Below are 12,391 nucleotides of genomic sequence, written 5' to 3' on the forward strand. Positions count from 1 at the left end.
TTATTCCACCCATAACAGGAGCATTCAGCTATTTAGCATTCTAAACTTCTGGCTTTCCCTCGATCCCTCTTACTTTTAAAGGTGAAGAATGATTCTGCTTTTCCAGGAAGTGTATATTAAAGAGCAGGTGACACAGGGTCAGGATTGTTGGATTCTGTTCTCTTTAGATGTATGGTACTGCTCTGAAAGCTGACTTTGTAAAGACAGCCATGTGTATTGTCTCGAGGCTACATCTACACTACAGTTAGGACTGAAGTTCTGAGATCGATCCACCGGTGGTCGATTTAGCGGGTCTAGTGAAGACCTGCCAAATAGACAGCAGATCGCTCTGCAGTTGACTACTGTACTACCACCGACAAGAAGAGTAAGGTAAGTCGACAGGAGAGTTTCTCCCATCGACCCCCTGCGGTGTAGACCCTGTGGTAAATCTATCTAAGATACATAAAAAGAACAGGCATACTTGTGGCACCTTAGAGACTAACAAATTTATTTAAGCATAAGCTTTTGTGGTCTACAGCCCAATTCATCAGATGCATAGAATGGAACATATAGTAAGAAATATATATACATAGAGAGAACATGAAAAGGTGGAAGTAGCCATGCCAATTGTAAAAGGCTAATTAATTAAGATGAGGTATTATCAGCAGGAGAAAAAAAACTTTTGTAGTGATAATCAAGATGGCCTATTTTAGAGAGTTGACAAGAAGGTGTGAGAATACTTAACATGGGGAAATAGATTCAATATGTGTAATGACCCAGCAACTCCCAGTCTCTATTCAAACCCAAGTTAATGGTATCTAGTTTGCATATTAATTCAAGTTCAGCAGTTTCTCGTTGGAGTCTGTTTTTGAAGCTTTTCTGTTGCAAAATTGCCACCTTTAAGTCTGTTCCTGAGTGACCAGAGAGGCTGAAGTGTTCTCCTACCAGTTTTTGAATGTTATGATTCCTGATGTCAGATTTGTGTCCATTTATTCTTTTGCGTAGAGACTGTCCAGTTTGGCCAATGTACATGGCAGAGAGGCATTGCTGGCACATGATGGCATATATCACATTGGTAGATGTGCAGGTGAACGAGCCCTGATGGTGTGGCTGATGTGATTAGGTCCTATGAGGGTGTCCCTTCAATAGATATGTGGACAGAGTTGGCATCAGGCTTTGTTGCAAGGATAGGTTCCTGGGTTAGTGTTTTTGTTCAGTGGTGTGTGCTTGCTGGTGAGTATTTGCTTCAAGTTGAGGGTCTGTCTATAAGTGAGGACTGGTCTGTCTCCCAAAATCTGTGAGAGTGAGGGATCATCTTTCAGGATAGGTTATAGATCTTTGACGATGCGCTGAGAGGTTTTAGTTGGGGGCTGAAAGTGACGACTAGTGGTGTTCTGTTATTTTCTTTGTTGGGCCTGTCCTGTAGTAGGTGACTTCTGGGTACTCTTCTGGCTCTATCAATCTGTTTTTTCTCTTCAGCAGGTGGGTATTGTAGTTTTAAGAATGCTTGATAGAGATTTTGCAGGTGTTCGTCTCTGTCTGAGGGATTGGAGCAAATGCAGTTGTATCTTAGAGCAAATTCCAAAACAGAGTAGCTTGTGAAAGGCCTCAGATCTCCATAACAAACCAGGGCTAAGTTACACCCTCTGCATTCAGGCTATTCCGTAACTCGGAGTTTCAGCCCCATTAAAAATTTTTAGAAATGCTTGTGTCATTGTCATTGTCATTGTCATACATAAATAAGCCAACATCAGACACAGAAGCACCCTTAGGAGGGTAAAAGAGCTGGTTGGGGTTATGGGAAGAAAAGTCCAATGAGGAAAGGCTTCAAAAAGGAAACAAGTTCATTGTAGATAGTATCAGAGGGGTAGCCATGTTAGTCTGGATCTGTAAAAGCAGCAAAGAATCCTGTGGCACCTTATAGACTAACAAACGTTTTGGAGCATGAGCTTTCGTGGGTGCATGCATCTGAGGAAGTGGGTATTCACCCACGAAAGCTCATGCTCCAAAACGTCTGTTAGTCTATAAGGTGCCACAGGATTCTTTGCTGCTCATTGTAGATAGATTGCTTTACAGAGGCGTTAGGTTTACAAATGCCTGACTCAAGACACCATAAGAAAGAACATAAATGCTACACAATGAGCTTGAATAAAGAGTTACTTAGGTTTGATATCAGAAAGAGATTTTCTCTAGTCAGTCATTAACCCTTCAAGAGGCACTAATCCTTTGGAGCTCCCCTCATTCATTTTTCTAACTGCTGGTATTTGTGTCTCCAGTTTAGACCTCTTCTAGGCAACCTAAAGTACATGATTTCAGCCATGTCCCAAGAAGTATGGGGAATAAACAGAAAGAACTGGAAGTCTTAGTATACAAGCTAAATTATGACTTAACCGGCACCAGAGATTTGGTAGGAAAAATCTCATGACTGGAATATTGGTATAGCTCATTCAGGAAGGGCAGGCAGGGGAAAAAGGGAGGAGATGTTGCATAATACATCAAGAATGCATACACTTTTTCTAAAGTGGGGAAGGACGTGAGTGGCAGACCAGTTGAAAGTCCCAGGGTAAAGATAAAAGGGGGGAAAGAAACAGGGGTGACATTTAGGGCTTTACTATTGTTCACAAAATCAAGAGAAGGAGGCATTTCTAGATTAACAAATACTCAAAACACAAGCCCTTGTAAAGGGGGAATTTAACTATCCAGCTTGTGACACTGCACCCCCTATTCTTCACAGTGATATGATTATATGATTATGGCATAATTATGTAAAAGCAGCAAAGAGTCCTGTGGCACCTTATAGACTAACAGACGTTTTGGAGCATGAGCTTTCATGGGTGAATACCCACTTCATCAGAAAGCTCATGCTCCAAAACGTCTGTTAGTCTATAAGGTGCCACAGGACTCTTTGCTGCTTTTACAGATCCAGACTAACACGGCTACCCCTCTGATACTTGGCATAATCATGATGCATTTTGTACAAGGCAGGTCATGTGAGGTGTCATTGGAAAAGTTATGATTTGCTGAATATGATTATCCTATTTGTATGCATGTTTCATTTTTGTATCTAAAGTTAGGAATATTGTATTTCAATCATGCTTAATCTGGGTAACACCCACAACTAGCTTTTCTGGTACAACAATGAAGAAGTCATACAGTGCTGATGGCCCATCAGCAAAGATAATGGACCCTGAAAGAACATAACCTTCCTGTGAATGTTTTGGCCAGCTTGTAAACAATGGCTGCTATAACTCTACAAGGACATGTGACCAGGCCACATGATTCTGGACTCCATCTTGGGATGTAAGTATTTTTCCACAAACTGATCTGGGAACCAAGTTTTGAAACAAAGAGTTCCTGCCATATGCTAAAGCTATGTCAGGCAGGGAGTTACATCATCTGTTGTTCTTCACTCCCAACACAAGAAGACTCCTGGAAATACATGAGGAACAAGGACTGGACTGGGGGAAGTGCTGGACCCGGACTAAAGGGATTTCTAGACAGTGTATGAAGACTTGAGAAACCCAAGCTGTAAAACCACTGCAGCTTGTGCCTAAAGAATCTATGAGTCTGCCTGTACCATCCGTTAGGGTGAGAATCTGCTATCAATATCCAAACTAGTATATTACACTTAAGTTGCATTTCTGTTCATTTGCTAGGTAATCTGCTTTGATCTATTTTGCTGTCACTTATAATCACTTAAAATCTATTTTTGTAGTTAATAAACTTATTTTATGTTTTAAACCAATGAGCTGGAGTGAAGTGTGTGGGAATCTTAGCTTAGAGAGGCTGTTGCATATTCTTCTCCACATTGAGGAGGAGGTGAATTGGATAATAAATTCAGACTGGTGAGAGGTTTGGACTGGAGCAGGATGGTACTGCTCTGGGGTCCTAAGCTAGAAAGCTGCAGGTTATTTTGGCTGTAGCCTCTCCACTCTTGGTTCACATGGAGTGGCTGGTCAGAAAGCCTGCATGTAACCGCAGCTGGGTGTGTCCCTACCTGTGTGGATGCTGGTGGAAGTACAAGACTGGGAGCGTGTCTGCAGCTTGTCACACCAGCACAGTGTGAGAGGGAGCCCGGGCTGGTGGGTCAGAGGGTTCAGTAGTACCCTCGTTCCAGGTGGCATCCCGGGGGGAACCTGTCACACAGATATTTGTTGGAAAAATCACAAAAACAAAACACAAAGTGTCCAATAAGTTCTTGGAACGCATTGGGGGCAACTTCTTGTTTCAGAAGCTGGAGGAAGTAATCAGGGAGACAGCCATTTTAGACCTGATTCTGAGTAACAGAGAGAAGAAACTGGGGGCAAATCTGAAGGTGGAAGGGAACTTGGATGAAAGTGCCTATGAAATAATGATTTCTTTATTTTAAGGAAAGAAAAGAGTGAGCAGAGCAGAATAAGGAAAGTGGTCTTCAGAAAGCAGACTAAAACTCAGAGAGCTAGTAGGAGAGGTCCCATGGGAATGGGGGGAACTAAGGAAAAAGGAGTCCAGAAGAGTTGGCAGTTTCTTAAAAACACAATAATAAAGACACAGCAACAACTATTCTGATACGAAGGAAATATAGGAAGAATAGTAAGGGATCAATATGGTTGCATCAGGAGTTCTTTAATGACCTGAAAATCAAAAGGTATCCTGCAAAAACATGAAACATGGGTAAAGTGTTAAGGAGTACAAAAGAATAGCACAAGTATATAGGGATAAAATCAGAAAAGCTAAGACAAAGTGAATTACATAAAAGGCAACTAGAAGAGGTTCTTTAAATAGATTAGGAGCAAGAGAAAGACAAAAGAAAGTGTAGATCCACTACTTAGCGAGCAAGGAGAGTTAATAGATGATACCAAGAGAGTTGAGGTGTATAAGGCCTATTATGCTTTAGTCTTCACTAAAAAGGTCATAAGATCATAGGAACGGCCATTCTACATCAGACCAAAGGCCCATCTAGCCCAGTATCCTGTCTTCCGACAGTGGCCAATGCCTGGTGCCTCAGAGAGAATGAACAGAACAGGTAATCATCAAGTGATATTTTCCCTGTTGCTCATTCCCAGCTTCTGGCAAACAGAGGCTAGGGTTACCATCCCTGCCCATTCTGGCTAATAGCCATTGATGGACCTATCCTCCATGAATTTATCTAGTTCTTTTTTGAACTCTGTTATAGTCTTGGCCTTCACAACATCCTCTGGCAAAGAGTTCCACAGGTTGACTGTGTGTTGTGTGAAAAAATACTTCCTTTTGTTTGTTTTAAACCTGCTGCCTATTAATTTCATTTGATGACCCCTAGTTCTTGTGTTATGAGAAGGAGTAAATAACACTTCCTTATTTACTTTCTCCACACCAGTCATGATTTTATAGACCTCTATCATATCCCTCCTTATTTGTCTCTTTTCTAAGCTAAAAAGTCCCAGTCTTATTAATCTCTTTTCATATGGAAGTCGTTTCATATCCCTAATCATTTTTGTTGCCCTTTTCCAATTCCAATATATATTTTGGGAGATGGGGCAACCACATCTGCATGCAGTGTTCAAGATGTGGGGATACCATGGATTTATATAGCGGCAATATGTTTTTTTCTGTCTTATTATCTATCCCTTTCTTAATGATTCCCAACATTCTGTTCACTTTTTTAACTACAGCTGCACAGAGTAGATGTTTTCAGAGAACTATCCACAATGACTCCAAGATCGCTTTCTTGAGTGGTAACAGCTAATTTAGACCCCATCATTTTATATGTATAGTTGGCATTTGTTTTCCAAAGTGCATTACTTTTCATTTATCAACATGTATTTCAGCTGCCATTTTGTTGCCCAGTCACTTAGTTCTGAGAGACCCTTTTGTAGTTCTTTGCAATCTGCTTGGGACTTAACTATCTTGAGTAGTTTTTTTTTATCATAAGCAAATATTGCCACCTCACTGTTTACACCCCTTTTCAGATCATTTATGAGAATAGAACTGGTCCCAGTACAGACCCCTAAGAGACACCACTGTTTACCTCTCTCCATTCTGAAAACTGACCATTTATTTCTACTCTTTGTTTCCTATCTTTTAACCAGTTACTAATTCCTTCTTATCCCATGACAGCTTACTTTGCTTAAGAGCATTTAGTGAGGGACCTTGTCAAACGCTCTCTGAAAATCTAAGTACACCATATCCATTGGATCCCCCTTGTCCACATGCTTGTTGACCCCCTCAAGGTATTCTAGTAGATTAGTGAGGCATGATTTCCCTTTACAAAAAACATGTGGACTCTTCCTCAACAAATTATGTTCATCTATGTGTCTGACAATTATGTTCTTTACTATAGTTTCAACCAGTTTGCCTGGTACTGAAGTCAGGTTTACCTGCCTGTAATTGCCAGGATTACCTCAGGAGCCCTGGTTAAAAATTCACATCACATTAGCTATCCTCCAATTATTTGGCACAGAAGCTGATTTAAATTATAGGTTACATAGCACAGTTAATAGTTCTTCAATTTCACATTTGAGTTTCTTCAGAACTTTTGGGTGATTATCATCTGGTGACTTATTACTATTTAGTTTATCAATTTGTTCCAAAACCTTCTCTAATGACACCACAATCTGGGACAGTTGCTCAGATTTGTCATCACCTAAAAAGAATGGCACAGCTTTGGGAATCTCCCTCACATCCTCAGCCATGAAGACCGATGCAAATAATTCATTTAGCTTCTCCGCAATGGACTTATAATCCTTAAGTGGTCCTTTGGCATCTTGATCGTCCAGTGGCCCCACTGGTTGTTTAGCAGGCTTCCTACTTCTGACGTACTTAGCAAAAAAAAATTATTACTTTGAGTCTTTAGCTAGCTGTTCTTCAGATTCTTTTTTGGCCTTCCTAATTATATTTTTACACTTCATTTGCCAGAGTTTATGCTCCTTTCTATTTTCCTCACTAGGATTTAACTTCTACTTTTTAAAGGATGCCTTTTTACCTCTCACTGCTTCTTTTACTTTGCTGTTTAGCCACGGTGGCACTTTTTTGGTTCTCTTATTATGTTTTTTAATTTGGGGTATACATTTTAAAGATGCCATAATAGTGGCTTAACTTAAAAGTTTCGATGATGCTTGCTGGGATTTCACTGTTTGTGTTGTACCTTTTGAATTCTGTTTAACTAATTTCCTAATTTTTGTGTAGTCCCCTTTCTGAAATTAAATGCTACAATGCTGGGCTGCTGTGGTGTTTTCCCCACCACAGGGATGTTAAATTTAATTATATTATGGTCAATATTGCCAAGCGGTCCAGCTATATTCACCTCTTGGATCAGATGCTGGTCAACTGTGATCAGATGCTTAACCCAACTAATATTAACAACAAAGGAGAAGGAAACAAGCCAGAATGGGGAAAGAACAGGTTAAAGAATATTTAGAAAAAGGAGATGTATTCAAAGTCATCTGGGCCTGATGAAAATCACCTTAAAGATACTTAAACTAGCTGAAGCAATCTTTGAACTATTAGCAATTATCTTTGATAACGCATGGAGGTCCCAAAGGGCTAGAGGTGGGCAAACATAGTATCTATCTTTTAAAAGGGGGAACAAAAAGAACCTGGTGAATTATAGACCAGTCAGCCAAACTTTACACATGGAAAGATATTGGAACAAATTATTAAACAGGTTGCTAAATAAGCTTGGCAGGATACGTTTTTTTTTTAAATCAGCAAATGTTGGTAAACATCAATTTCACTGTATGCACACAAACTGATGGGAAAATATTTCCATCAATAATTATAAAAATGTATAGATATGCAGAGTAAGAAAAGTATTGCTTGAGAACTTAACAGAGCTTGATTTAAGGATCTTTACTTTGAATATTTTGACCTGTGAGGTTCACAATTTGTTTCTAATAGTTATAAAACTTTAACTCTTTGAAGCTCAATGTCTACTGTCATTAAATAAATGTTTAACCCCTCAAAAATATTCCACAATTGTGAAAATATAAAAAAGTGCTTAAAACAGATATCTATCAACATTAAAAATAAAAATTGATTTCTGACAAGCTGAATAATAATTAACAAATCCTGCCAAACCAACTTAATTTCCTTTTTTGATAGGGCTACTGGTCTAGTGGATGGGGGGAATCAGTAAACGTGATCTCTTGACATTAGTAAAGACCTTGAGACAGAGTCCCACATGAAAGTCTCACAAGCAAACTAAGGAAATGTGGTATAGAGATGAAATTACTATAAGGTGGGTACATAGCTGGTTGAAAACCCATACTCAGAAAGTAGTTATCAATGGTTCACTGTCAAACTGGGTTGATGTATCTAATGATGTCCCACAAAGTTCTGACTTGGATCTGGTACTATTCAATATTTTCATGAATAATTTGGATAATGTAGTGGAGAGTATGCTTGTACAGTTTGTGGAAGATCCCAAATTGGGAGGGATTGCCAATGCTTTGGAGGACAGGACTAGAATTCAAACCACCTTGACAAATTGGAGAATTAGTCTGAAATCTATAAGATTAAATTCAATAAAGACAAGTGCAAAGTACTACACTGAGTAACAGGGGTGCCAGAACAATTTGTGTCAGGGTGGTGGTGGGAGGGGTTGAGAGCAATTGAACAAAACTGTAAACCCTGTATATGATGGAAACCACTTCAAGCCAAGGGGTGGGGCAACACCCCCAGCCTTCTTGGCAACAAGAGCACACTGTTGACTCATATCCAGCTTCTCGTCCACTGTAGCCCCTAGGTCCTTTTCTGCAGAACTGCTGCCTAGCCATTCAGTCCTAGTCTGTAGCAGTGCATGGGATTCTTCCCTCCTAAGTGCAGGACTCTGCACTTGTCCTTGTTGAACCTCATCAGATTTCTTTGACCCAATGCTGCAGTCTCTGACAGACCTTCAGGCTCAATAGATCCATGCTCACCTCCCGCTACAGCCCACAGAGAACAGCTTTCCACAGTTTGTCCCTGCATGCCTCGGCCCCATTCCACATGGCATCCAGAGCCACAGCAGTACCCCTACCACTCCACCCCAGGGGAGAGGACAGACAATCACAGCCAGACACACACTGACCTGTGAGAGACATGGTTGGTGTATGTGTTAGTGAAATGGAAATGATTGTTCTTTCCCCTTCAAAGATTCCTTTTCCTATTGTGATCAGGGGTGTGGTGCAGGGGGCTCCTGCCTAGCAGTTTCAGTTCAAAGTGGCAGCAGCCCCACCCAGTGGCTATAGTGCAGGCAAGGTAGGGAAACCTGGGCCTACCTTACTCCACTGGGTTCTGACCCCTGGGCCCTGTGGAACTGGTTCAGCTGCTCACTTATCTCTGTATGGTGTCAGCCTCCATCAAACTGCCTGGGCCACTTCCTATTCCAGTCCATATCCCATCCTGCTACCACTGGTTTCTGGTGAACTTTGCCTTCTGGGCTTCCAGCCCTTGCCCCAGTCTCTGGATCCTGTGGTTCCCCTGCCCACTGGCTTGCTGTAGGTTCAGCTCTGGTCCTCCGTGGGCGCTCCCAGGGCACATCCTCTTCCTTGGCTTCCCAGCCCTTGTCTGAACTGTGTGGCTGGCTTTTAAACCCCACCTCCAGCCCAAGCATGCTCCTCCAGGGCATAGGGGCGCAGCCTCCTTAGCCCACAACTGTTCTTTATTCCCCCCACCCCGGGCAGTGAGGGGTTCATACACCTGATCACACCTGTATATATAAAGGATTGTTCAGTTTTAAATATGTCTGTGTGTGTTCAGAATAAAAAAGTCTATGAAAACTAAATTCATCTTTATTAGTTCACAAGATATATTGACTGGGGCTGACATTCACAGATAACAGCAATAGATGCATTTGCAATGTTATATTACCACACACACAGCACTCATTATAATGTTAATAAGAGAGTGCAAAAGAAAAATGCCAGGCACAGCACACTGCAGCAACACACATTACTGTGGCTCATTGTTAAAATGGTTCATCAAAGCCTCCCTGAGCCATATAGAGCCCCTGTTAAGCTCTTCTTACAGCCCTGGTATCTGGCTGTGCAAAATCAGCAGACAGCCATTCTATCTCCACCCCTGGGGAAACTTCTCCCCCTTTGCTTCAAAGATATTATAAAGCACACAACAAGCAGCTATGACCATGGGGATTTTTTTTCATTGAGGTCTAATCTTGTGAGTAGACAGCACCAGCACCCTTTCAAACAGCCAAAGGCACATTCAATTGTCATTCTGCACCTACCAAGCCTGTTGTTGAAGCACTCCTTGCCGCTGTTGAGGTGGCCAGTGTAAGGCTTCATGAGCCGTGGGAGAAAGGGGTAGGCTAGGTCTCCCAGGATCACTATGGGCATTTCCACATCCCCAATAGTAATCCTCTGGTGTGGAAAGAAAGTCCCTGCTTGCAGTTTTCTGTACAGGCCTGTGTTCTTAAAGATGTGTGTGTCAGGGAAGATGCATGATCAGCCCACACTGATGATGGTGAAACGACCCCAGTGATCCACCAGCATCTAGGGGGGCCAAAGCAGGATGTATGCACCATCGATCACCCCACTGCAATTAGAGAACCCCATTGCTTCAAAACCATCCACTATTTCCCACACACTGCCCAGAGCCATAGTCCTTCATAGCAGGACAAGATTATTGGCCCTGCATACTTGCATCACAGCAACCCCAACGGTGGATTTTCCAACTTCAAACTGATTCCCGACTGATTGATAACAATCTGGCATTGCCAGCTTCCACACTGCGATCGCCACTCACTTCTCCACTGGGAGCGCAGTTCTCGATTTGGTGTCACAGCGCTGGAGGGTAACTTGGGGCGAGCTCTGCACACAGTTCCAGGAGTATGGTCTTCTGCATTTGAAAGTGCAGGAGGCCATCCCATACCTGCATAACGATGCAATCACACCACTCAGTGCTTGTTTCTCAGGCCCAGAACCAACAGTGCACCATGTGCAGCTGCTCTGTGAATGCCAACAACAAGCTTGAATTGTTTCTTTCCATGGCACCGCAAGGAATCATCATATTCCATTTCGTGGCTCCGGAAAAACTGCAAGGATCAGGCACGCTGTGTTCATAATGCTCAACACACTTCTGAATAGCAGTGCAGGATCCATGCTTCTCACAGAAATGGCTAACACAGGTTTGTGGGAGTTTTAAAAAGAGGCACAAAACATAACAGGATGCCCATGGGATTATGTGATGGAGAAAACGGCATCATGGAATGTTGAACCCATGTTTAAATCCTACGCTTCTTGTTTGCCCTCATGAGGTCCCTCCCCAAACACCCTGTGCTACATAGTGGCAAGTTGGATAGCTACCCACAGTGCATTGCTCTCTGCATCAACACAAGTGCAGATAGTAAGGACGCACACTGCCGACACAAGCAGCATTGTGTGGACATGCAAAATTGACTTAATTACTGCAGTGGCTGTATGTCGATGTAACTTAGGTCGACTTAATTTTGTATTGTAGACATGGCCGGGGTCTGTAAACCCCATACTGATCTTAGGCAGGAGTCGGAGGGCAGCCTCTCCTATCTGCAGGGAAGCAATTTGACTACACCTACGTGCAGCTGCCAGAACTGCAAATTATGGAGGCAAGCAATCACAGAGGAAACAAGGTCTACTATAAAAGACGGAGTGAAGAGAAGGAGGGGATGGGAGGCAGAAAGGCCTAGGACAGCAAAGGGGAAATACCCCTGCTCTAGGCTGCCTCCCCAAGCACAGCTAAGAGCCAGAGGCATATTTCTAGCCTCAGTCAAAGTATCGCCCTGACAGAGGCAAAAGTAAGCCAGTATGATACAGTGTACCAGTAAGAACATCTGACTGTACTGGCAGGGCCACTGATGAGGGGAGCCAAAAGGGGCAGCTTCCCCAGGCCCCAGCAATTTTAAAAAGCCCAGGGCTCCCAGCAGTGACTGGAGCCCCATGTCCTTTAAATCTCTGCCAGAGCCCTGAGGTTCCCGGACACCACTACCACTACTATGGGGCTCCAGCGGTGATTTAAAGAGCCCTGGGCCCTTTAAGTCATCGGCGGAGTCCCAGGGTAGGGGTAGCAGTAGCCGGGAGCCCTGGGCCCTCTAAATCACTGCCGGGCCATGCTGAAGGGCTGGCTGGGGATGTCTAACCCCAGCCCCGCTCCTTCTGCCCAAGGCCCCGCCCCTTCCATTTGAGCTACCCTCCCCACCTTGCTCAGGACCCCGGCTGCCCTGCGTACCAGTAAGTCCCTTAAGTTACTTTCACCCCTGTGCCCTGATCAGGGGCAAACTAAGGGGGTCCCAACAGGGGCAGCAGTGACCCTGCCAAGAACCACACCACGAGTCAGTGACACCCCTTTTCAGAAATGATCTGGCCAAGAGCCATTTGGATGTGATAAAAACTAGATTAAGAAGCTCCCCATTGCTTTAGGGCCTTTTCCCCTATTTCAGGATTATGCCAAACATTTCCTGGAGGCTCTCAGGTAACTTGTTGAA

Source organism: Gopherus evgoodei, chromosome 2, assembly GCF_007399415.2.
Source record: "Gopherus evgoodei ecotype Sinaloan lineage chromosome 2, rGopEvg1_v1.p, whole genome shotgun sequence".
Classification (NCBI taxonomy): domain Eukaryota; kingdom Metazoa; phylum Chordata; order Testudines; family Testudinidae; genus Gopherus; species Gopherus evgoodei.